The sequence below is a fragment of the Rattus norvegicus genome, chromosome 7, assembly GCF_036323735.1.
Source record: "Rattus norvegicus strain BN/NHsdMcwi chromosome 7, GRCr8, whole genome shotgun sequence".
In the NCBI taxonomy this organism is placed as follows: domain Eukaryota; kingdom Metazoa; phylum Chordata; class Mammalia; order Rodentia; family Muridae; genus Rattus; species Rattus norvegicus.
Genome location: NC_086025.1, coordinates 86,483,687 through 86,509,787, shown reverse-complemented (window position 1 = coordinate 86,509,787; position 26,101 = coordinate 86,483,687). Strand labels below are relative to the sequence as shown.

Genomic DNA, 26,101 nt, shown 5'->3' with positions numbered 1-26,101 from the left:
GGTCCTTATGTTTACTTTTAAAGTAGCCCAGTTTGGGTTTTGTGGCCTTTGAGGTCCCAGAGCTCTGTGTGAAGGGCTTCTGACTTTCTCTCAAGGACCTTTTGGGATTGTGTCATGTTTATTTCAGGGTTATGTGTGTCTGCCCTGAGCTATGCTAGTGGGAATGTATAAATCTAAGCCTCAGTCTGAAGCATAACCTTGTGCTCTTATGTTCTCTTCCCTGTAAACCATTTAAAAATACATTAATAAAACCCAAAACCACCAAGAAAGGTAGAACATTTACCACACTCCTGTACACATATCAGCTCTGCTTTCAAAAGCTTACTTGTTCCCTTTAAGTAATGAGCAATTTGTGTACTTAGGAATACCAATTAGTGTATGGGGGTACCCCCCATTTAAAACATTCTATGCTGTTCTGTCCATCCTGTTGCTTCTTTAGGACAGCCCACCAGCCTTTGGGGAAGCTGAAGTGCGAGTAATGGAGACTGCACACATTCTAGTTGCTTTGAAGGTTGGAGGCCTGGGATGAGTTAGGCGCTGGCTTTGCGGCTACCTTCCTTTATCCCTCACTGTGCTTAGCCTGGTCTCTGCAGCCCCAGCTTGAGTGCTGAAGATTCCCTTGCACATCACAGGGAAAGTGGTGGTCTCTGATTAGATTATCGGGTCTTCATTTTCTTCATCAGGATTGACTGTTTCGGAGCAGGGAGATTCAAAACGGCAACCCCTGTCACACAGAACTAGGACCTTCTAGTTGGGAGAATAGGCTTTCTAGAGACAAAATGTCCCCTCAGGAGCGTAGGGTAACTGAAAACTCACCCTTCGAGCTGTGGTTTATTGTGGTAGGGAGGAATGAATGGCACCAGCGTCCACACCTACTAAATACTTACTAGAACCCCAGCAGTCAGCCTCCCTGAGCTTGAGGTCCTCTTGAGCTACAGTTTCACCCATTTCCAGTTGGTCCTGTGCTGTGACCCTCGGCCATTTTTTTTCCTTCCATTTAACACAGTTATAAAGGGATTTATGTGCTTTCCATTAGAACTTAGCAAGGCTGCTGTCATGAATATTTAATGGCCAGAACAGTTTGTTTTCTTTTGCTTTCTTTCCCAGCCTCCCAGCCGTGTGTTCCCCTCCCCCTTCCTTTTGGAGCAATGTAAATATCTGGGCCTCTCACCCTCTGGCGGGATCCCTAAACAACGCTGGGCTTACTACGTTCTCAAAGTTCTGAAGGGGTCTGGAGGGATCTCGCTTGTCCCCCGCCCCCACCTCCACCCCAGCTCGTGTCCCCTCCTCCCACTCTCCCAGGACTCCCCGGCAGCTGGCGGGTGGGTGGGTGCAGTGCTCGCAGCCAGCTGCTGCGCTGGGCTCAGCCTCTCCCGGTCACTGAGTGCTCTTCCCTGTTGTGCGCTGCCTCCAACTCCTCAGCCGGTCAATTCCTTTGAACTTCACAGCAGCACAAAGGCCTCCCCGAGACTTAGCTGGGGCTCCCTCGGATGCATTCCTGACACTTCATGGGTCGTTGCCTCCTTTCTCTTTGTAACAGGGTAGAGGGCGAATGTCTGCGACAGAAAATGACTTTAGAAGACGCTCAAAGATTTACCGTGTCTGGAGCAACTCCTGAACTTTTGTGATTATCGTAGAGAAATGCACTTTCCCTATTGGTAGATTACCCTTCAACCTTCCTTCCCTCGCGTCTCTCATTTTAGCTTTTATTTAGGGAATTTCTTCCTCTTAGGCTCAGTCCTTCTCTCTGCCCAACCCCCATTCTGAATTTCCTTTCATTCTGTGTGCTTTGTCCACCCTTGTGGGAAAAGGTGGGAGAGGCGGCAGGAGAGCTCAGTGGATAACTGAGAAGGAAGGTTGCCTCTTAGGACCTTGTCTGCTTCTAAAGAAGTCATACATGCCTGGGCTTGCCCCCACCTCAGAAGTCTTCCAAAGATTAAACAAGGAAATCCTCATGCAGAATACAGCTCTTGGCTATAGTAATTGCTTAAAAAACTTAGCCACACGTTATACATTTTTAAGCCATTTTTCTGAAATTCTTCAATGTGATCCAGTTTTATGTATTTTCTTTGTGCACTGTGTATGACTGCACATGTTCCTGTGTGCAAGTGCATATATCTGTTCGTGGGGAAGCCAGTGGTCAGAACTTCTTCAATTACTGTTTTTCGCTGAACCTGGACTTCACAGATTCTGCCTAGTTGGTTGCTGGTGTTCTGCCCTTTTCCTCCTCTCGAGCTCTGGGACTGACTCCAGGGGTTTTTAAGTAGGTGCTGGGATCCAAATTGAGGTGCTCAGGCTTGTGCACCAGGCACAATGCTGGGTTTTGTTTTGCTGAACCAAGTCCTGTTTCTCCTTGGTGCAGTTTTCATTGACAGCTGAACTTCCTCTCTCAGAAGGGTGGAAGCCTCACCCCTCTCCTGTCTTGTCGTTGTAGCTTCTCAGTTAGCACTTCACTTTTCTTTTTGGTGAAACGTAACTGTTTTAAGTTGGGTAGCAGAACCAGACATGTGTGGAAGTCCTCCTTTCCTCACTTTGGAAAGGCCAAGTATGTGTGTATATATTTTTACAGAGAAATGTTACAAACATCCTGCAAGTTTAGAGAAGCGAATTCTGTAAGAGCCTGCGTTAATCTGACCGTCAGTTCTTGCAGGGTTTGTACAGTAGAGAAACACTACTGGGTGAGGTAATCTAGCCTTATGTACAGGAAGGGCCACTGGAAGAGCAGAACAGGAGCACAGGTGAGATCTAGTCACTGAGGTAACATTCAGTATGAGCACTCGGGAAAGCATGTCCGGTTACCTTTCCCTGAATTCCTCTGTGCGTGCACACTGTCAAATGAGCACATTTACACATGTGTGTAAGGAGGGTGAAGGTCAGCTTCTGATACTGTTCCCAAGGAGCCATTCACCTTGGTCTCTTTTTGTTTCTTTTAGTTTCTCTGTGTAGCTCTGCCTCTCCTGGAACTCCGCAGACCAGGAAACCAGGTTAGCCTCATACTCCTAGATCTGCCTGCCTCTGCCTCCTGAGAGCTGCTACCACTGGGTTCCTTTTGTCTTTTGAGGCAGTACCACTAGGACCTTCTGAGCCCAGGGATCTTCTTGTCTCTGCCTTGTTATGGGGTTCCAAGCATAGGGCACCATACCTAGCTTTTACATGGGTGTGGATGTTGTGTGCTTCGGAGCACTGAGTTAACCCTCTAGCTCTTTCTAAGCACTCACTGTTCTTTGATGCCTTTCTACCTCATTTAGGTCTCTCTAAGAGACCTCGAGTGATTTCTACGCGGATTGTTGTTTGAATTGGTCTTCTGTCCTATTGGGTAGAATATTTACATATGTATATTTAAAAATTCTTAATAGAGTTTGTCCCACATTCTAGCTTGATGGGATAACCGTTGGATTCTGCTCCTGAATTATAGTGCCAGCTCTCGCACCTCCTCCTTCAGACTTCCCTCTGGTTGGTGAGCTTGTGCTTACCCTTTCTGGTTTGTTGACAGAGGTGTAGTAGGTCAGAGACCTTAGGTTCACCTTTTTAGACCTATCTGCCTTGAGCTAGGTTTGACTCATTAGCAGGTTCCTTTGAGTAAGAGTTTCCACCAGCACTGTCTTCCTGTCTCTCTGTTATACGAGGAAGCCTTCTGGAAAGGTTCTGCTCAGTGCCTCCTCCCTCACACCCTACCACACCTGTCAACAGATATTGAAATGATTAGGCTGGATGCACAGAAAAAAATTGCCCAGCCAACTTCATCCATGGAACAAACTGGTCTCCACGTTGCTTTTGATCTCTTCCTGTTAGGTTTTCTTCAAGTAACATTTGCATGGTAAATGTTAATTGCCACATGTCGACAAGTCCTGAGAGTCTAGTCACAGGCAGGCGTCTAGGAAGGAGGGAGAGAAAGAGAAAGAGCCGCTCCTTTAGGTTAGAGTTAACAGTGTAAATATATAATTAAGAAGGGTGGTTGTGATATGGAAATGGAGAAGCCACTTTTACAAGCGTCTTTGGGGGCTGTAGAGTTGTTTCCCTGTGATTCTTTGCTCTACTCTACAACAATCCATTCAGTCGGTGATCATGGTGTCCTTTTTGCTTTCTTGAAACAATGATCCTACTTACATTTTATGATGACCAAGTGTCTGCCAGGCCTCTGCTGATGGTCTCAGAGCGCAACTGTTACTAAATCCCTGCTTACCTTTCAGGGGCCAGCCTCTTTTATTCTTTGCAGATAAGGAATCCAAGCCAGGGAGGGAAGGAGGTTGTTTTCAGCTCCAAGTGAGCTCTGATTAATTTCAGAATTGAATTTTGGCCCTTTGATGAGTATGATAAAGTGTAGCCCAGAAAAGTAAAAGACTTGGCTTTTTCACCGGGATGAGTTTTATTTATTTATTTATTTTTGTTGGGGGGGGGTGTTGCTTTGTTTTGTTTTCCCTAGTTTATAGATTGTTGGGCAAGTTGCTTAACCCCTCAGAGTTCCTAGGGAGAAGAAAGTAGCTTATGAAGGTTGAGACACATGCTGTGCAGTGGATAGGTGGCCAGTGACAGAGCTGCTGTGTGTTGAAAGTGCTTAGGGTGTGGCCACACTTTTTCCACCCAAAGAGACCTGTTTGAACTGTATGGAAAGGGCTCCTTCCTGTCTTGCTAGCTTTTTAAAACATGGTATGATGTGTGGATGTGTGTTAGGAGTCTTTCATGGAACATTTCTACAGTGGATGGATGGAAGGATGGATGAGAAGAGGGCTCTCAAGCTGAAAGGTATGGCTTTCAGTTGTTAACTGAAGCATCCCCTTTAGTAGCCTTACCCTCTGCTGGCAAGCACCCAATTTGTTGTCTTGGAAGGAAATAAACAAAGCTACCATTTCCTGTGGTGGAGATAGTAACAGTAAAAACCTCATCGTCTCATTCCAGACAACATGAAAGGATTTTGTAATATAGTGTCAGAAAGAGCACAGAACGGTGTAATTTTACCAGGTATTAATACGGTGTCACAGGAAAGGTGCTGTCATTAGATGGCAGTCCATAAAAATGGTCCCCTAGAGCAAGCACTCGCAAAATTAAGTATTCTTCTGTTAGTTATTCATTCTAAGGGACACAGATCCTGTCAGACGGGGGATGTCTACCTGCCAATTTACAAAAATTCACTGACGGGATCATTTGCAGACTAAAGTGGCTTTTTAGTGACACTATTTTTATTTATTTAAATTCTCACTTTTTGCAGCTTAACTCTCTTTAATACGCCCACTTACACAATTGAAATGAGGTGCTGTTTTGTTTGTAAAAGCTACTTTCATACAAATAAATTAGTATTTACTCTGAAAGGGTCAGGATCCCAAATGGAGGTTCCCCTGGTGCATCCTTAATGTTTTATATGGTTTTACATTGAGCTTATGCATTTTATGGAAAGTCTCTTTCCCCTTTCTGCTTGGTGCATGGACCCCTTAACTTTCTTTTTCAGTGGTGCTGGAGAGAACCACTGCACAGGTTCCCTTGACAGTGGGTAGTTTTAATTTAGTGTATACTAAGGGAAAGCTCCAGAAAAGTCTTACTCTTGTTTCCCACCCTCTACTTACTTGTGCTTGGATTATTCATTTGAGTCCAGTATGGCATCTGCACAGTATAAAATATAATGTCTCTTGACTTTCCATAGTGGTGTTCAGATAATTAATTTAACTTTAGTTGTTAACATTTATTACGGATGTGTATTGATCCTGAGGTCTACAACCAGGGCCTTTTTTCCAGGTATGAATTCTTTCTTTGGGAATCAATTTCATTTTTTCTTCCTGATTTTCTAAATTCTTGGTTAAGGCTCAACTAATCTCACCTTCTGATGTTTCTGAAAGTATTCTTGATTTAACTGATGCTAGCATATTCCTTTTTGAAAACATTTGTTTTATTTATTTATTTATTTTTTTATTTTGTTTCATTTGAATGGATATTTTGCTCAGGCAATGCTTGAGGAAACTGGAAGACAGTGTCTGATGCCCTGAACTGGAAGTGCAAGTTGGGTCCTTTGGTGGAGCAGTCAATGTTCTTAATTGCTGAACTGTATCTCCAGCCCCTTAAAATACTCTTAGACCAAACATTAGTTTTATTCTAAGGATTTTGAAACATAAATTGTATTGGAAAGAGTTTCCATTATTTTCATAGATACATTAAAAAGTAGACATATTCTTCTCTATTTCTCTGTGTATGTGTGTGTCTATCCTACACAGACACACACACACACACACACACACACACACACACACACACACACACACACACACGAATTTATGATATTTTTCAGACCACTGAAATTCAGCAGCAATCCAAGGTTTCCGTGAGCACTTTAAACTTGGACATAGTTACATCTGCTATTGACAACGATGTCCCTTTACACATGACAGCACTTTTGCCTAAAAGCCTCGTTTTTATGGGTGCAGGGTGTTTGTGAATCTGTTGTGCAGGAGTACTGTTGACATTTTTCTGTATTGTTCTGGGGTTGTAGCTTCTCTTTACAAAATGATGATTGTATTAGTGCATTATTCTTAGAGGCCGGCTTTCAGCCTGTCTCTTCCTTGGATCAGCACGTTGTATTTGGTGTGCTGTAGAATAGCACATCAAAAGATGAAACCTAAAACAGTGCTCAGATAGCTCTGGTGTTGACTTCCCTCTGGAGGTGAGGTTGACTTTCCAGATGTTTTTCCTCGGTGTCCATTTGATTCCTGCAGCCTTCTTTCTGCCTCTAGCAGTTATTCGTTTCACCTACCCTCCTTCCAAATGGCCCCCCTTTTGCTTTGACTGAATGTTGTTTATGTCTCCTTCTCTGCCCAGTGGGAAAGCATTGAGTGGGTGGGAATGGTGGGGGTGTTAGTTTTGTAAGGCTGTTCTCTAGCAGGAATTCCGAGATCACTCATGTAAAGAGGAGGAAAGAAAAACCAAAATCACCCAAACTTAGTAGTTAGCATGTAAGACTGCCAGGTTCTAGTAGAAGAACATTCAAACTAAAAAAGACAGGTGTATGGCCTTCTATCATGTAACACTGATCACAGAAGTTGTGGCTGAGTCCTAAGAGATAATGCGGCTTTAGGACATACCCTTTCCAAGTCTCTCGTTAGGTCACATCAATTGCTTCTTCTGGCTAGTGCAAGCTATGTCTATCTGAATCCGAAAGTGCTCCGAGCCAGGCACTGAACTAGAGGGAGCAGACGGCACCTCAGGGAAGAGGACTTGTGCAACCCATTCATTACTCAGAGCTACTTCTAAAAGGCAAGAGTGGAAGCTTACTAGTGTAGCTTTATGCTTGGAGCAAGCAAATAACACAGAAAAAAGACACAGAAAAGTGTAATAGAATGCTGAAAATAGCCTTCCAGGAAACTTGTGAGAAATGTTTTTTCATTGAATATCAAAATAAGTCTTTCCCACTAAGGATTATTTTAAATTGTTTTGAATGTTTGCTATTTGTCAGGCACATAAACTTGAGATTGCATGCGTGCGTGTGTGAGAAATATTCTGATTCACAATAAGAGGCAGTATTTGTCTGCATTCAGATGTTTTGGAAGTTTACAAATTCTCCGCTCCATGTGCTCTGGACATTGCTGCCTGAGCCTGTTTAACATGTGGCTTTAGAAGTAGATGTGCCTTTTTTTCCTTGACGTAGAAAGATATTTACCCTTTCAAGTTTCCTTCAGCGTGCCACAAAAAGGCTGGCCACACCGTTTGAAGAAATATTGGGAACTTGAACTCTAAGATACTCTTGAATTCAATTCAGAAAGAGATGGTGCCCATTTTGGGGAGTTAGAAAGAGATGGGTGCTATTATTGTCATTGCAAATGCTTTCCAAACATGCCACCATGGTTAAGTCTTGGCATGGCAAATTGCCTCTTAAATCTACCCTTGCAAAACTTGAAGCATAAGTCTTCAAGTACAAGTGTTGTCAAAGTAAAACAGCAGAAGTAGCCAGTGCTATGATAATGTCTTTCTGATTTAATGAGCACTTCTGAAAGCTAACCAGCATTTAACTGGCTTTATTCTTACTGAGATAGGATCTCGGCGTAGTTGCTTGGCAATTTAGTAATTGGAGAGAAGTATGATTGCCATTATTTCAATTACTGTCGACCTGACCCGTTTTTTGGTCCAGCATGGATATCTTTGTTTTGTTGTGCTCCCTGAGGCTTGGTTTGCACAGTCTGAAGCAAGGCTCTGTCCATTTGCCTCCCTGCCCTTGGAGAGTTCACTCTGCCTGCAGTAGAGTAGTGGCTTTTCCTGACAAAACCACCGACCGTACAGTGAATACCACAAAGCTTCTTCCATCCTGCGTCTTCCAGGGCTCGCTCTTGTTTGTGTAGTGTCTTTTGCTGTGGAATGAAGTGGTTGAGGTAAGCCAGACAACTGTGCCACACACAAAAAAGGTATAGTCTGTCAACTGAGGATGCCCCAGCAGGTTAGCTTGGCCCTGGCTCATACGATGGTGGCATCCTGACAGGGCAGTGGTGGAAACCGCAGGGCTTGTGAATGCTAGTTTTGTGAGCCCTAATGGTGTATTTCTAGTAAAGTCTTAGGGCCAGTCGAGTCACTGGATAAACTCAGAGTCAGTCGTTGACATGACTACTTAGCAACACATACATGGGGGTGGGGTGGATTTTTGCAAACAGTTTATCAAAATCTACTAAATACGAACTGTACAGATACTAAAACCAAGTATGACAGTGAAGAAGCTACCCCACTCCTGCAGCTCCCTTCTGTGTAGTTAGCAGGTTGGGGATAAATGAAGTGTTGTAAAATGTCTTCTTTTATTTTCCTAATTCTTTCCATACACAAACATGCCTGAATTCTTAAACAAATAAACAACCCTGGTTTTTCTGTTTGGGTTGAAATCTGAGTGACAGATTTTTCCCTACAGGAATTCTAAATGTGTAGGTCCAGTGCAGGGGACTTTTTTTCTTTCTTTTCTTGGATTTTTTCAGTAGGGTATTGTAGTCTTTACAGCATGTTCCAGATCCTTAGATTCATTTGGTGAAACCTCCGAATTAAAACCTTGAATGATTTTACCATTAGAAACCAGAAGAGAAGGAAGAGAGTTGATAACACTTCTCTCTTTGGATAGAACTTTGTGAGATTATTATTATTTTTTTCATGTGTGTTGCTACAACTTATCATTATTTTAAATTTGATTTGTCCCTCTGCCCACTTTGGAGCCTCTGGAATGATAGCTATGGCCTCCAGAGGATGGAGAGCTGTTTTCAAAGGCTCCATCTGGAGGCATATTTAAAAGCACATCTTCTAGCATGTTGCCTCACAGAGCTCCAGTCTTAATGAATGCACATTGCTAGCTATATAATAGTAATAATGCAGCCTCCAACAAATTAATCCTTTGGGTACAAACATACAAGAAAGGCTCTTTTCAATTTGGCTGGTCCCATAGGCAAGTCCGGTTGTAAACTGAAGGCCAGAATTTGTAGCTACTGGGACCCTGTTTGTTCGTTTGTTTCGGTTTTTATTTTTGTTTTGTTTTTAAAATAAAAAGCCTTGTAGTTTATCGCAGTTCCACAACACAGGACCCCTACAGAGAAGTAAAGCTATTCACGGTAGGTAAGGACCCCAACCAACAAAACATCTGCGCGTGTCCAGTGCTGTGGTGATGTTGGTGGTCTATCCCTAGTCATGGTTCAAACTGTCCTTGCGGGGTTTCAGTGGGCACGGCAGTGGGGCTTAGGATAATGCTTCCTGTACTTTTGTGGGAGATAGAAGGGTGTTAAGGATATGCTTTTAGTGAACATTTCAAACCTTGTTACAGTGTACACTTTTCACACAAAAACTTCCAGATGAACTGCCATGGAATATACGTGATAATTCTGAATTATTGTGATAATTCTGAATGATGTGTGACTGCCATGATTGGTACTCTAGTTCCTAAGCAGATATACACACTTGATTTTTTTTTTTTTCTTTTTGAAAACTACTGCCTCCAGTTGTTGAATCTCCGTTGCTTTTAGTGTGTTGTTTCCCTGACTCCCAAGAACTTCAATCAGATATGTATTTGCTATAGCTGGCAAGTTTAGGCCGGGCTATGGTGGCACATGCCTTTAATCTCAGCACTTGGGAGACAGGGGCAGGTGAGTTTGAGGCCAGCCTGGTCTACAAAGAGAGTTTTAGGACAATCAGGGCTACACAGAGAGACCCAGTCTGGAAAAACCAATGGATGAATGAATGAACGAATGATTGAATGAATGAATGGATTGTACAGAAATGGTCATCTGCCAAAAGGTTGAATTTTTTCCCCTTGAAGGAGAGAAGAAATACTCTATTTCTTTTAGAACCTGTACCCCTAAGCTCTCTGAACGGAGGCATCTGCCGTATGTGAGGTCTCAGATTTTATAGTGTCCTAGTCCTGGTTAGAAGATGCTTGGCGGGAAGGACAGGGGTGAGTTATAGTTATACATTAGGCAGAATAGACTGTGTATTCTTTTTTTGGCAAGCAGGCCAGTGTGTTTCCTACAGTCTAAATGTAGGACTATGTTTTTTCTCAAACAAGGATCCAATTAGGCCTGTTTCCTGTTTAAAGCTTGCTGTACTTACCTGCCCTTTTTCCGTTTGAGGCATAGCTCTTTTGAAATCCACCCTAATCATTCTTCCTGGTCACCTTTACTACTGCCAGCATTGCTCAGTGACGTCTCACATCTGGGGTTGTTAATGTGCTCCTGCTTGGAATTCCATGACAGCTCCTTCCCTTTTTTACTAGCTGATGACCCGGTGTTCATTTACATAGGCTCACATCAAATACCCCACATTGTGAAGTCCTGGGCTAATAGTGTGGGTGAGGCTAGCTTCTCCCCGGCTTTCTGACCCCATGCCCTGGTCTTTCTGTTCAACATTGGCCAGTACATGGTGTCTACCTGTCTCCCTCCCTAGGTGACGGCTTATTCTCTCTTGGATCTCTTTCTAGGCAAACCCAGAGTCAGATGTAGAGTCAGTTTAATTATCTATTGAGCAAGCCAGTGTCCACACAGATGAGCAAGCAACAGACAACCTTTTCATCTCATGACATCTGTGTGCCCCAGGGAAAGATTGTTGAGGTTATAGCTCAACAGACTCTATGTCTAGGAATGGAGATAAAGTCACCCAACAGTTGTCTTTTCAGTTAGTTTCTAGAAACAAGTAAATGCTACCTACTACTTAGTGTCTGGTGGCTCGATTCCTTCCTTCCTTCCTTCCTTCCTTCCTTCCTTCCTTCCTTCCTCCCTCCCTCCCTCCCTCCCTCCCTCCCTCCCTCTCTCCCTCCCTCCCTCCCTCCCTTCCTTCCTTCCTTCCTTCCTTCCATTTTTTCTTCTGCTGATTTTTTTTAAAACCTTAGCACGCTTAATTCTAGTTTATATATTTGTATGTCTGTGCACCAGTTGTCTGACTGGTGCCTGTGGAGGCCAAGAAGAGGGAACTAGGTCCCTGGAAACTGGACTTTACAGATGTTTGTGAACTACTAGTGTGTGGTTGGTAATGAACATGGCTGCTCTCTTGCTCCTGAGCCATCTCTCCAGCCCCTGTTTTTGTTTTTTAAGCTTTAGCATGACAAACCATTTCCTCTCTGGAAGTTTTCAGTAGAATTTCTTTTCATATGTGAGGATTAATACTTTGAATTGCTTTTAAAGTTATCTTTTTATTTTTCACGTATGAATTTGCCTGTACATCCATGTACCCAGCCTACTACTTGTGTATACTGCTCTTGGAGGCCAGAAGAGAGCTCCTAGTCTCCTGGAATTGGAGTTATAGAGAGTTGTAAACCACCATGTCAGTCCTGGGACTTGAACCCAGGTCTCCCAAAAAAAGGAGTTCCAGCAAGTACGCTTATAGCTATCTATCTAGTCTATACATTTTTAGTTTTTGAATTTCAGAAGTCCCATTCAAAATATTTTCTTATTCAACCCGCTCAGTTTTTAAACATGCAAGGTAAAAGTGATGTCCTCTCTGTTAATTTATCTTGTGGGGACAGAGTGGAAGTGCTGTATGATGTATAAATCCTTTGTAAAGACAAACAGCTCCGATTATTGTGCATTTAACATCATCAAATGTTCTTTGGCTGGCCAACTGCACATGAAAGTGTTCCGCCTAGCAAGCCTCATTATAAATGATTGGCAGGCAGCTTAATCTTGAGGTTCAAGTTGTGACTGAAGTTCTTTTTCAAATTACACCAGGACGAGGACATTCTTTTCCCGACACCGGGGTGTCCTGAGGTAGCCATGGGGCATTTCTATTTCTGTGTTAAGAATTGACCTTTTTAACATTTGAACTTTTGGGTAAAAAGCTTGGGCGGCTGAACTTTGTAGGATATGGAGTGGTTTTCGGAGTCTGTGGAGAGAGACACTATGATTCTTCACTGATAGGCAATTTTAATAGCACATTTTCTATGGGGTGTATTTATTGGCTTCCTTTAACCCAAGAAACATACTGGCCACCTCCCTGTTGGAAAGCCTTCATTTTCAGGTTTTTCTTTGATGGAATCTCTATCAAAGGAATCTCCACTCCTCCTTTGGTTGATTATGCTTTTAATTTTGGGATAGGCTTTTTTCTTGTTGTTGTTGTTATTAATAAGGAGCCAATTACAGTACCTCAGACCTTTACTGAGTTTGTTTTGTTTGCCATGCTCAGATTGGCTAGGGTCCCTTACGAAACGCCTTCAGTGTTGTTAGAATCGGTGTTGTCAGGTGAGAAACGTAGGGCAAGGCTGAGGGAGGTCACTTAGCCGAGCCACCCGGCTGCAGTGTACAGGCTTGTGGTGCTTTTGTGCCTGTGTGGTGGCTTTCCCATTTCAAGCTCAAGTGCCTCCTGTGCGAATCACATTGATGCTTGAGCAGCCATTTGTGTTTCAGCTTTTAGATGTAAAGAAACAGAATGACCGTAGGCAGGAACTTTGAAATGATAGGAAGCAGAGGTATCTTCCTCAAACTGCCGTCCCCCGTGAGGAACAGCAGACACGCTGCGGAGGCCCTGCCACGGGATTCTGACCAGAAGCAGCTGTGCTAGGTGGTGTTCCAGCTCGTTCCTAGGCATGTCGATGCAGCCCTTAATTGCCGAAAGTACAGACCTCTTTTTAACAGACTCTCCTTTCAGGGGAGGGCCGAACTGCAGCCTGACCCAGAAAATGGAGGCTTTAAAGCATCAGGGAATGTAAACAGTCCTCACCCACCGCGACCACTCACCTCCATGCATCCAGCTGAAGAAGCCTAAATGCTAATGCTACAAGATGGGGGTCAGTTTCCTAAGAGTGAAAGTGGGTAGCTTCAGGCTTTTTTATTTTTAAAATTTATTATTTTGTGTGTGTATGGATATTTTGCTTCCATGTATGTCTGGGCATTATGGACCATAGTGCCCATGAGAGCCTTAAGAGGGGGTGGGATCCTTGGGACTGGAGTAATAGGTGGTTGTGAGCCACAGTGTGGGTGTCCGTGATCTAACCTAGGTCTTCTGGAAGAACAGCAGATGCTAATTAACTGCTGAGGTACTGTTTCAACGCCCCCTCCCCGCACCCCTCATAGCTGCACTTTAAATCTTCTCCAGGTACAAGTGGGTATTACAGAGTGGCAATGGAGATGCTTGCCACACAGGAAAGGGCTGTGCCGGGAGGGAGGGAAGGCTACGATGAACTGTTAGAAGCTGGAGATATGGAATTAAGGACAGCCTTCCAACTTCTACAAGATGCTTTTGAAAAAGTCCACAGGTTAGACTTGGTCTGCAGGGTTGATCTCCACAAGTGTTATTCTACCACAGAAAATCTAAGAAAGTTTATCTTTTTAACAAGAACATAACCTACAAGAAAAAAAGCCATTTATCTATTAATATTCAGAAATTGTACATCTTGCAAAGTTCTGGAAGCTTTGTAATCCTTGGTGGTGGTGGTGGTGGTGGTGGTGGTGGTGGTGGTGGTGGTGGTGGTGGTGTGTGAGTGATACTTGTAGATATCTGCAGTGGTTCACAAGTGTACATGTGTTGGGATCATAAGTGCAGGGCTGTAGAAGCCTGTTCTTTATGGAACCACATTTATTTCCAGCATCCTTTTGCACTATAGTGCAAGTTATCTAATCCATGCAACAGTTAGTAGGCTACACAGGCTCTATGCATTGAGGTCTTTCCTCTGTTTTATCCTACTTTTCAACCAGGTGCCAGTCAAGGAAACAGAAACATGCTGAGTATTACGGGATTAAAGGATTTATTATAGAAATTGGCCCTTCCTCAAATCTGAGAGATGCTAGGGGAAGCGACAGTGGGGGGGGGGGGGGCTGAGAGGATTAGAGGAAGGTTCATGTGAAGCTCTGGAGTAGGGGTGTGCAGGTCAGAAGTGGAGGCTGCTGAGCAGACCACAGGGGATGGGTACAGCAAAGTCTCTGAAGTCTGTTGAGTCCCCTCTGTGCAGTCCTCAGCATGTGGCCTAAGCCAGGCGGCTTCTGATGGGCTGAGCCTCTGCCAGTCAACTGGGCCATTGGATGGAAAGGTGAGAGCAGAAGAGGGCAAGGGCAGGCTGGGAGCTTCCAGTCTCCTTCTACCTGCTCACCTGCATCTTCTGGGGGCGGGGTTGGGGGGGAAATGGCCTTCTTTCCCTTTGCAAATCACAGGAGGGCCAAGTTCAATAACACATACACTATGGCTAAGAAGAACCATGCCTTTAAAACTATTCCTGAGGGCTATTGGCTCTGTCTCCTGGCCCCACTTAAAAAAAAAATTAACCATTTTTAAATTTAGGAGTAAAATAAGAGATTTTTGACTGCTGGATGGACCACAGTAGGCACTTTTCTGTAACTGAGCACTGGATGGGCCACAGTAGGTACTTTTCTTTTTAGGAGTCACCTAGTTTCCTCTTCGCATTTTATCAGCTTTCTATATGCACATTGAGATGAATGGTTCTTATCTGACTTTCTTCCTGGAAAAGTTGGATCTGGAGGACTGTAGAAATAAAGAAGCAAAACTGGACAGAATGTGGAGTGTGGATTGAGGGGAGCTGAATTCAACATTGCCTTGGGTTAAAAACAAGGTAATACACAGATAAACACAAGACACACAGTCTCTCTCTCTTTCTCTCTCTCTCTCTCTCTCTCTCTCTCTCTCTCTCTCTCTCATATATATGTGTGTATATATATATCAAATAATCTGTATTTATCTATGGTTATATCTAGTTTTACATTTATACGAGTGTACGTATATTCACTGCAACTATCCAGTCTATTTCAATGGGAAATTTATGGGCATTTAACTTAGCAGGAATTAAAAAAAAATACTTTGTATCAGATAGTTAGGTGAACTTTCAAAAGATCGTCTAGTTGCAGACATTGCCTGTGTTGAATGGGTGTCTTTCCAGCACACGAGAAACCCAAAGCAGCCTTAACATGGCTTTGCTTCTTTCCCATCAGCTGGTGTAAAAATTGGCTTTTCTCTGTTTGAGGAGATGCTAGGATAAATGTGAGTTCCTGGTACCTAATTTGCCACCCCATTACCTGACCACAGTGTTGCCAGAGAGGTTCCGTCTCTGCGGGAAAGGGAAGCATATTTTCTAAGTCTGTGGTTGGAGCCGTGATTTTTGCCAAAGCAGAAGCTGCGCATAGGTGATGCTTCAACTTTTTATTGAAATATTGGCCACCTCTCCTCCTCGACTGGTAGCTACTGTGGCTGCCGAACAAGATAAGGCGAATTGCTTTCACACCATAGGACATTAATTTGGAAGCCTGAGAACAAGCACAAAGGCAGGTTTCCCCTCCTCATTTCCTACAGCTGAAACTCCACACTTTATCACGGACTCCCAATTTGGTGGATCCTTTTTAGTAAGCTTTCCTTATCATAAAAATGCCTGCCGGCTTTCCTCCTTATGCAGTGTGGTTGAGTATGTATTTGTGTCTGTATGTGGGCAGGTCACAGAGTTGTGTGGTGTTGAGATATCCCTGTGAGGGAGGATTCTCCTGAAGCTGTTAGATGACAGGTAGAGGTAGTCATTTGAGTGGGTGCAGAGCGTTTCAAGGTTTTAAGTGGGTGTGTGTGTGAGTAGCGTGAAATAGATTGGATAGTTGTAGTGCATGGACATTCAGATAAAGTGTTTCGGTTAGAATCTGAAATGACCCCATAGGCTCATGCTGTGCATGCCTTCTTAGCTTGGGAAGTGGTTTGAAGGTTGTAGAGCCTTTAGAAGGAAGGGCCTGGCTGGCCGGAAGCCATTAGGAGTAGGCCTTTGAAGGTTGTACATGCTTCTGGTTCTGGAATGTTCTTTCAGACACCTGCTCTAGGTCTTTCTCTCAAACCATTCTAGAGAAACTGCTACCACACTCTCCCAACACTAGTCATGGCTGCCCCCAGCAGCTTTCATTACCATGATTTGTGGAAATCATCCTGAAACCATGAGCCAAGAGGAGCCTTTTATCTCCTAAATTGCTTTTGTCATAGTGGTATGACAAATAATGAAAACCACCCCTACAATGCTAGTTATTCGCTTCCTTGGTACTTTGCCTACCCCAGGCCAAGCATTTCCTGTGGGAAGACTATCTTGGAACAGAATCTTGCTGTGTAGCTCTGACTAGCCTCAGACTCACTGTGCGCCCAGTCTGGCTTCTAAACCTGCTAATCATTTTACCTCAACCTCCTAGGTGCTGGTATTGCCTTAGCGAGGCACCATTACTGGTTTGGAAGATTGACTTTTCAAGGATTGTAGGAAACTAATCATAACCTAGGTATAAATGACAGTAATGGGTGCTGAGCATTGAAGCATCCATAGATCTCATTTCTTAATGTATTATATGTTTATGGAGCACCTGTTAGGTATTGAGCATTAAGCTGGGCGCTCAGGATACAGTGGTGAGCTAAATGGCTGCCCTCTTGGAGCTTAGAGACCAGCTGGGGGAGAGACAATAATCAAACAAGTGTTTCAGTAAACATATACACTAATTATGGCAGATGCTCTGAAGGGGAGATGGACCACGGGAAGACTGGAGAAAGAAGGCATGTGTGTGTGATAAGGCAGGCATTTCGGGGAGCGATGCTTTGGGGAAGGGTCATCCTGCCCTTCAAGTCTTTGATGCAATACCCTGAATTCCTCTGCATGCTGTCTTCAGAAAGGAGAGTATCTCTAAGAATGGCCTGCCCTGCCGTCCAGGATCTGTTCTTGGGAAACAAAGTCATATCACCATGGCCATTTGTTAACACCACTTAGTTGGCTTCCTTTCCAAGGAACTGTTCTCCTCTTGGCTGACCATGGTGTCTTCCGTGTTCTTGAACTCCCAGCCCAAGGCTGGAAGCTCACAAAGTTCCCCTCAAGCTGCTCTTCCTGAGAAGCACCATTGACAGATATTGCCCTGATTATATCACTGTCTAGTTAGAGTACTTTTTAAGAGAGGTAAAGCATCCCGTCTTCCTGAGCTAGACTTCCTCATGGATGGTCACCTGAGGTGAGTGATAGAACCTGTTTCCTCCTCACTCAGGGTAACGACGTGACTCCGATAGATCCCTTTGTAGACTTGCCCACCCGTGTGAAAGGACAGGGGACAAAGCTCAGGGGACTGATAGTTTGGGAGGTAGGGCCAGCACACAAGTATGCAGGGAATATTTGTTCTTCCTGGAAACTGGGTTTTACAAGTCCATTCATTTACTTCTCTCTGAATAATCAAGTGACTCATGGTGAGCTCCAGTTAGAAGGTTGTAACATGTTCTTACTCAATGGGCTCTACTCTTCCCAAAGGAGAGATCTGCATTTGATGCATTTGTAGACATGACTCATCTAGGATCCTTTCTTTGTTTATCTCAAAGGAACAATGGTTTTAAAGGTGCCATGTGAGATTGTGTTTGTTTGTTTGTTTGTTTTCTGCATTATCTCAATGTGGCAAAATCTCATCAGTAAAATCAGCATTGGGAAAGATATTTCTGTTTGAAGGCCGTCGTGAAGAGCCTGGTGTGAGGCCAGGAAACCTAACTGGGGTTTTCTGCAAAAGCAAGAAGACCATCTGACTGTTGAGCCGGTTCTCCGCCCCCCAGCATAGTTTTGTTTCTTCTTTTACTTTATAATAGAAAAAGTGTTGGAAATGGATCATAAGCTTATGATCTGGCAAAACTTTTCTTGAGATGAAAGTGAATTTAAAAGCGAATGGTCAAATGCTGGGGAATATTCATAGCAGTTTTATTAATATCTGTCAAAGCCTCAAACAATGCAGATGGCCATCAACACATGAATTGAAAAACTATGACACATCTGTACAGTGAGATAATATCCAACAATAAAAAATAGTGAACTTTCATATATAGATGTCATCATATATATACATATATGTATGTATGTATGTATGTATGTATGTATGTATGTACGGGTGAAAGTAAAAATACATCGTTGCGTGAAAGAACCCAGAGAAGAAAAGAGTAAGTCGGTTATATATATGCTGGAATTCATGTACATTTCTAAAAGATGTGAATTAACGGGCAATAATAGAAAGCCCATTTGTAATTTTTACTTTCCTTGATTTTATTTTGGTCCTTTGGAGAACACAGATGAAGGCATCTATTTCAGGGACATGGCAAGGGTTAGCAATAATAAGCACTAACAGCTTGGCTTAAATGTGGAAAACTGATAGAAATGTGGAGGTAGCGATTATGTTTGTCAGTGATGTCTGGAGGTGACTTTTAACTGTGAACCTGAGACACCAGTTCCCGAGGGAGTCATTGACTGGAGGCCATCTAAACACCACAGGCTACAGTGAACTGGGCTTCTCTAGCAAAAATGTCCTTAAAATAAGTTTCGAAGTATACTTAGGTGTCAAGTAAAAGCGCAGAAATGAGTCCACATAAGTTAGTTAAATCGTTTGGGACGTGGGAGAAGGGGACCAGGAAAGAAAGCCTACATAGAGGGAGTCATAATTCCTTTGATAGTTTTCAATGTGGTATAATGATGGGAAAAAGGAATGGGGGAAGGGAGAAAGACAGGAAGACTGGGGCCATAAAAGCCTTTCATTGACTGTTCACTTTGCTGATATTTCGATCTGCTTGGCTTGTGCTTGGGGACCCACCCTGTATATTGTAGGTTTCTTAGTCCCTGCCCTCTACCTATTAGTTACCAGTAGGAATCTTACCTCTCATCCATATGACAATTGAAAATTCTCTCTTCCTTGTTAAATATCCTCTGGGGTGTCCAGTAGGGGACTACCTTTGTGTTGAGAGGAGGCACCATTGATGTTGATATATTAATTTCCGTATTGGAAGCAGGAAGTGAGCAAAACTCATCGACAGTGGTAGAATCAACTGCTTTCATCCTGTTGGTTTGGTGGAGATAGCTGGTTGCGACCATTAGCCTCTGAGGCCACAGACCAACCGTCTGTCTGCTAGCTCCCGGTTTGTACCACAGGGCAGTAATAGTACTTACCTGAGCTGCTGTGAGGAATAAATAAATTGAAACATTGAGTGTTTGCTTGAAGAAAACAGTGGTGTTCTTTCCTTTTTATCTGAGAGACTTTGCAAGCAGCTGGAGGGGAAGAAAAAGAGACTTCTGCCTGCAGTTCTCTCGAGTTGATTTTTAAAGTGGTCATCACTTGAAAAGATCTGTTAAAAAATTATTCTGCACTGATGGCATTGAAGGATAAATGTAGGAAATGGTGCTCTGTCCCTGAGCTGATTCTTTTTCCCTGGGCTCACTGAAAGAGCCTTGAGTCGTTACATAAGAGCGAAGACTCCTTGAGTGCAGTCGAAAATGATATCGAGGGCATGAAGTGGCTGTTAGTGATGTCAGTGGCAGAGTTTGGAGAAGGAACTCCTGAGAGTGAGGTTGGCCCCAGGGAAATGTCTTTCCCTGCATTCAACAAAGACTAGAGGCCATCTTGGACCATAGATCTGACCAGGGAACTGCACAGAGCCAGCTGGCCTCTGTTCCAGCAGGACTTCCAGTAACTCAGGACCCTCTGCAGCCAGATTGTGAGCATTTTCTAACCTGGCCCACTGCTGCCTTTTTAACATTAGTTTGACTTTGAGAAGCTTTCGGAAAAATGTCTTTAAAGATGTGTCAGGCTTCAACTAATTCCAGTTTCTTCCCTGACAACAGTTAAGATGGTATATCCTGGCATAGTGATGGGTTCATTGTCTTATGAAGGTCAAGAGTAGCAGTTGACCACATTTTCTTCCCAGATTCAAGGAAGGATCCCCCTAACAGCTCCCAGATCTCCCAGATCTCAAATGCACAAAAAAGTCTCTGCTCTTGGAGCCGTCATAAGGTAGATCATATGAATGCCTTTATCCCTTCGCTGTGGACAGATGGACTGCACCGTCCTAAGCAGAGGGCAGTTAATGACATTTGCCTCCTGTCATTAGCTTGATTTCTTCACCTAATGGAATGACTCTGAACTGCTTCTCAACAGCAATGTGAAGTGTTCCAAAACAAAGCAAGAATAATCAGTTCGCTCATGACTTCTTTTGGAAAATGAGTATTAAACAGGGTTTAAAGTTTAAAAGATCAATTTTACCTCTAAGATTTGGAGTTGTTCTGTGACCTTGCATTGTTATCGCCCTGCAAATATGATGACAACATTAACCTGGTTGTCTTAAAAAAACAATTTAAAGTCCTCCCAGCTCATTTGATGTTCTTGCTAAATTATCAGGGTTAGGGCTGGAGGGAGAAAATCATAGAAATACAACCAACTGGAAACCAGTAAAACAGCAGCTGGGCATGGTGGCACACACCCTTAGTCCCAATACTTCTGAGGCAGACACTGAGGAAATCTGGATGAATGCAAGACCAGTTGCTCTACACAGTAAATTCTACACCAGCCAAGGTAACATAGTGAGATACTATTTCAAAATAGGATATAAAAATCGGATATAAAGTAAAAGCAAAATGTTCATTTATATCTTCTCATCTTGACCTGTTGGCTGTATGTGCTGGCTAGTTTTATGTCAGCTGACACAGGCTAGGGTCATCAGAGAGGAGGAAGCCTCATTTGAGAAAATACCTAAATATGATCTGGCTGTAGACAAGCCTGTAGGCATTTTCTTAGTTTTAGTGATTGAAGGGGGCCGGGGGGGGGGGTGGAGGGTGGGGGGGGCAGGGATAGCATATGTGGGTGGTATCATTCCCTAGGCTGGTGGTCCCGGTTGCTAAGAGAAAGCAAGCCGAGCAAGCCATAAGGAGGAAGCCAGTAAGCAACACCCTCATGGCCTCTGCATCAGCTCCTATCTCCAGGTTCCTGCCCTCTTTGAGCTTCTGCCATGACTTCCCTCAGTGACAGACCTGGAAGTGTAAATAAAATAAACCCTTTCCTCACCAAGTTGTTTTTTCGTTATGGTGATTCATCAAAATTAATCCTAACTGTCAAGGGTTTTTGTTTTTTTAAGGGCATGGGTATATTATGAGATCATACAGATTTTCCTGAGCCATTTTTCTTAAACATTTCAAGTGGATTTATAGCTACCACATTGCTCATCTTCTCATGTTATGTCTTATCAACGCAAAAAACACAGCTCTCTCTTTAAAGGAAATAGGAGATAGTTTGTTTTGGATCCAAATCTGAATTACTGTGCCCCAGGAACAAGAGATTTAGGCTACCCCAAATTCTGTGGTTCCAACGTGTGGAAGTAGTTTCATGAAATTTTATTGTTTTGCAGACCAAGGAAAGCTGTGAACCATGGCAAGTTTAAAATACATTGGTGAGCATATGGGAGAAGCTGTAATAGCAAGATGCAGGCAGCTTTTCTATAGACCTCAGATGCTATCTGATGACATTTTGGCTTTCGGGTTGGTGGGAAGCTAAGTTCATAGATTCAGAAGGTCCTTATCTGTTAGGCACAGGATATTAGTCTCAACACAGAGGTGGGAAAGGAATGGCTTTTCATTGTGTCTCTGGACCTGTAACATTCCAACCTCTCCCTATCACCCCAGCCCTAGTCAGTCTTTGTAGACCCACACAGCTTCTTTCCTGGAATTCTCATCAACAACTTTAACCCTTGAGTTCTAGGAAGCTGTTGTTTGTCCTTTTTGATAGCATCTTGGTAGGTAACATTGTCTGGCCTGGAATTTGTTACTTAAGCCAGGCTGGCCTCCTACTTGCCCTCCTGCTTGTAGCCATCCTCCTGCCTCTGCCTCCCCCAGTGCCTCCATTCCAGGCATGTGCTTCTATGCCCTACTAGAAGTGATTTTTTTCCCTTAATGCCTCTGAGTGTACGGGTAAGAAGTGTTCGTGTGTGTTGTGTACTGTAGTGTGCTCTTCTGGAGTGGACAACTTGTGGTGTCATAATCAGGAACATCATTTGTCTTCCCTGAACCAGGAATTCCGATGAGCGTGCAACTGACTACTAGTTAGGTTAGATTGGCAGATCACCACGGTTAGCTTTATGTGGCTCTGCTGGCGGTCCAACTTAAGTCTTCGAGGTTTGAAGGCAAGCGCTTTGCCCACTGAGCACTCTCACCCCCAACTTGAGGTTGCCTACAATGTTCCTGCCGGTGATTAAGAGTTGGAAACTGGCGTTAGTTGCCACAGTTCACTGAGAGTGCGAAGGCAATGGTAAAGATTCACACTTTTGAAGTCCAATTCATGGATTATCATCAAAGCTGTCACTGACTCTTAGAAAGTCCCTCATGTGTACCTGTACTTTTGCAGAAGTACACAGTGCCATAATTCCCTTTCCCAGAGCCAATGGCAAGGCTGTTACTGACTTCACAATGTGGTTACATTTTATTTGCATGGCTTTCATGCGAGTCATAGAGCAGCCATGTGGAGAATGAAGCCAGAAGAGACAGTATATTTTCAGGAGCAATTTAGAGCATGATTGATCCTTCTGATGCTGTTAGTGTAGTGTTTCTAGCTGACTGGATTTACCCGCGGCCACTGGGCAACACTGTGCTTAGGAAGAATTGTGGGAGAAACTGCAATGATTAGTTGGTAAGTTAGCTCTACACTCTAAAACGAGGAAGTCAGATCGTTGTTCACATAGAAATCCTGTCATATTGCCATATGTGTCACCAGTCCCAGAGATTTCTATGCCCAGCCTCATACTGCTCACTTTATTTATTTATTTATTTATTTATTTATTTATTTATTTATTTATTTATTTATTTATTTATCTATCTATCTATCTATCTATTTATTTATCTATTTATCTATCTATTTATTTTAAGCTGGCTTTATTTGGTCTTTGTTTCTCATTGGAGTAGCAGTTCTTCACAGTATAGGAACTGAATCTATAAGATGAATCAAAGATTTTTTAAAAAGGGGGAAGTTGCGGGGCTGGGAATTGACTCTGAGGATGAAATTCCTTGCTGCCAAGCCTGACAGCTTGAACTTGAGCCACTGAGCTCCATGTGTGTCATAGAAGGAGAGAGCTAACTTCAGAAAGCCGTCCTCTGACTGTGTGCTGTGGCATGCTCATAAGCACTGCTACCCATACACATACATGCACACACGCAAACGCACACAGGCACACATTCCTGCATGTGCACACACATATGTGCATGACTCACACATTTACACATATGCAGGTGCACATAGAGTAAGTTTGAAATTGTATACTAATATGTGACTTGAGATTAACTTTAAGTAAATCGTCACTTTATGTATACAAATTATGTTTCTCTGTCATTGTTAGTATGCTAATGGAGAGTCAGGGTTCTTCTGTTTTTGACCTGTGCGGTGTCCTAGAGTCACCACAGTGCGGAGAGCGAAGTGCCTTGCTTGTGTTTTGCTGGCATGCATTCCTTGTGCACACTGTTGGGTAATTTTAGTTTTTATTTACTTTAAAAAAGTTTTTGACAACATAGACAATTTCTTTCAAGTGTGATGAATGATTTAGGTGACATTAAATGACATAAGGCCCTGGGTTCGATCCCCAGCTCCGAAAAAAAGGGGGAAAAAAAAAAGAAAAGAAAGAAATGACATAACATTTGCCCTTCATTCTCCCATTTAATCCTTAGGGCATTATCATCCCACTTTAATTTTCTTACCCTCAGATTCACCTAACTAGCATTGATGGGTAGTGAGAGGGAAAATCTGAGTTCTTAGGAACCACATTTTATGGTCTGAGGACTAACAATACTGAGCACAACTTGTAATACTTAAAACAAAATACTCTGCGGTATGTGAAAATTAATATGAAAATCAAATTTCCATGTCCATTGGAATTGTGTCACACGGTTCCAGTTACATATGGACCATGTCTGGTAGCTGCAATGGCAGAGTTAGTCAGAGTTTCAGGGTCTCAAGGCTCCGTAAAGTTTAGGATGTTTCCTCTTGGCTCTTCATGGGAAAGTTTGCTGATCTTGAGTATAGAGGCACATCTTGAGAACTGCGAGTGACAGGAAAAGTCCACAGCCTTTAAATTAGAGAGTCGGGCGCCATGCTTCAGTTTCCTTAAAGGTAAAGTTGATTCAAGTTATCCCATCTCTAAGGGTTTAGATGAGGACGAGTTGAGCTAGTGAGTTCAAGAGTGCCTACAGCATGCTAACCAGGACCTCAGAGACAAAGGTGGCGGTGCCTTGCCTTTACAGTTGCTAGTACTTCAAGCATGTTTTCTTGCTTTAGGTCATCTGTTCAAAATAGAAATCATGAACAAACAAACAGAAATCAAAACAAAACCTACAAAGAAGCAAATCTAACCAAACCAAATCTTTCTTTAGCCTAGCAATAGCTTACGGGATAGTATCTCGCTGTGTGTCTCTGTCTCTGTGTGTCTCTTTCTCTCTCTCTCTAACACACACACACACACACACACACACCTCCCTCACCTTTACCAAATTGATGGCATTTGGCATCCATGGGTTTGGTTGAGCTGAATCTCTGTAGGATTGGTCTTGACCTTCTGTGAATGCCAAGAGTCTGGGGCAGTAGGGAGCTGGTGGAGCAGGGTGATGGCTTGGGAAGGGTGAAGGGAGCCTGAGTCAGTAAGAACCTTGACTCCAGTCTTTGGAGTCCTGGGCCCTTGTCTCCAGGGCTGTTTACCCCATTCCACGCCTCTTGTTAAGACGAGGTACTTGCTGAACTGCATGCCTAGCCACTGGGCAGAAGTAAAAAGCTTCCCCACATGAAAATGAAGGCGCCTTGGCAGTTCTTCAGTCTACAGAAACTGTGATTGGAGGCCTCCCTTCTTTCTGATTTAACTTAACATATTTCACCCCCTTTGCCTTTCCTTTCCCACCGGGCAGCCTTGTAAGAGCACCACCGGGCAGCCTGCTTCAGAGATGTGGGGTGCCACGATGGGCATTTCTTGTCCTCCTGACCTTCTCTTCCCTTCTGTCTTTTTTCTGTGTTTTATTAGCTACCTTGCAGAGTGGGAATTTTGCCGAGGTCTGTATTGAGTCCTGGGTTGTTGTGTGAGCCTGCTGCTTGTAAAGTCCAATGAATTACTTTCTCTTGTTTATGGGGGGTGGGTGGAATCTGATTGTATCAGCCCCACTTAGGTTCCTAGTATATATATGTGGCTCAGAAACTGAGGGCCATTCAAGTGCCATGTGCTTCTACCTGTGAGTTTTTTATAAATTGATGAATGTTGGGTCCTCAGAATTTTTCTTTTCTCTTTTCTATTTTTTCTTTTCTTTACTTGCTGTTAAAAAGTTATCTCCTACTATCTTTTTAAAAGTAGTATTTTCATGTGACCTAGTTGTCTGAGATAGTTGTGTATAAATGACAGGTGTTTCTTGCACCTTTTTATGCCTGGGATGTCTGCTGAGGGAGGAGGAATGGGGAACTAAGTTTCAGGTCTCATTATTGACTTCTGATGATAGTCTGGAATTATTTTATAGGTTGTGTTTGGCTGCCAGCATGGTGCTTGGGTGTGATTAATTTCTGCAGCTTGCCATTGGATAAATAATTTTCATTCCTTGGATCCTTGTTGAGAAGGGATTAGCCAAGTGAACTGGAAAACATGCCTTTGTAGGAGGGCTTTGGCTGTTTGTGATAATCAATGAACAGTCTAGTGGCCGATTTAATTCAACTCTCACAGAACTAGCTGACTCATTGGCTCTCAGTGCTTCTAACCATCTTCAGCAGTGTTTTTAGTCTTAGGAGACTAGATATAATTCAGAATTTAACATTTTCTTCAGGGATCTGGTTCTGGACATTCTGAAAAGATAATCTTGTAAAATGGGTTTCAAGATGGTGTCTTTTCCATAAGATCTCTCTTTCTGTCTTCTAGTATGGAAAAAAAAAAT

The 26,101-nt window shown here is 43.2% G+C and overlaps 2 protein-coding genes across 3 annotated transcripts in view; both read left to right on the top strand.

Moving 5' to 3' along the window:
• Positions 1–26,101, top strand: part of Ext1 (exostosin glycosyltransferase 1) — a 278,838-nt gene that overhangs the window by 34,701 nt on the left and 218,036 nt on the right. The gene's annotated exons all lie outside the window — the stretch shown is intronic.
• The window catches only part of LOC134479904 (keratin-associated protein 10-6-like), a 235,995-nt gene that overhangs the window by 32,494 nt on the left and 177,400 nt on the right, over positions 1–26,101 (top strand). The window contains exon 1 of the mRNA XM_063264625.1: positions 1–26,101. This exon is cut by the window's left edge and continues 32,494 nt beyond it; it is cut by the window's right edge and continues 177,400 nt beyond it. The gene's annotated coding sequence lies outside the window, so the exon portion shown is untranslated.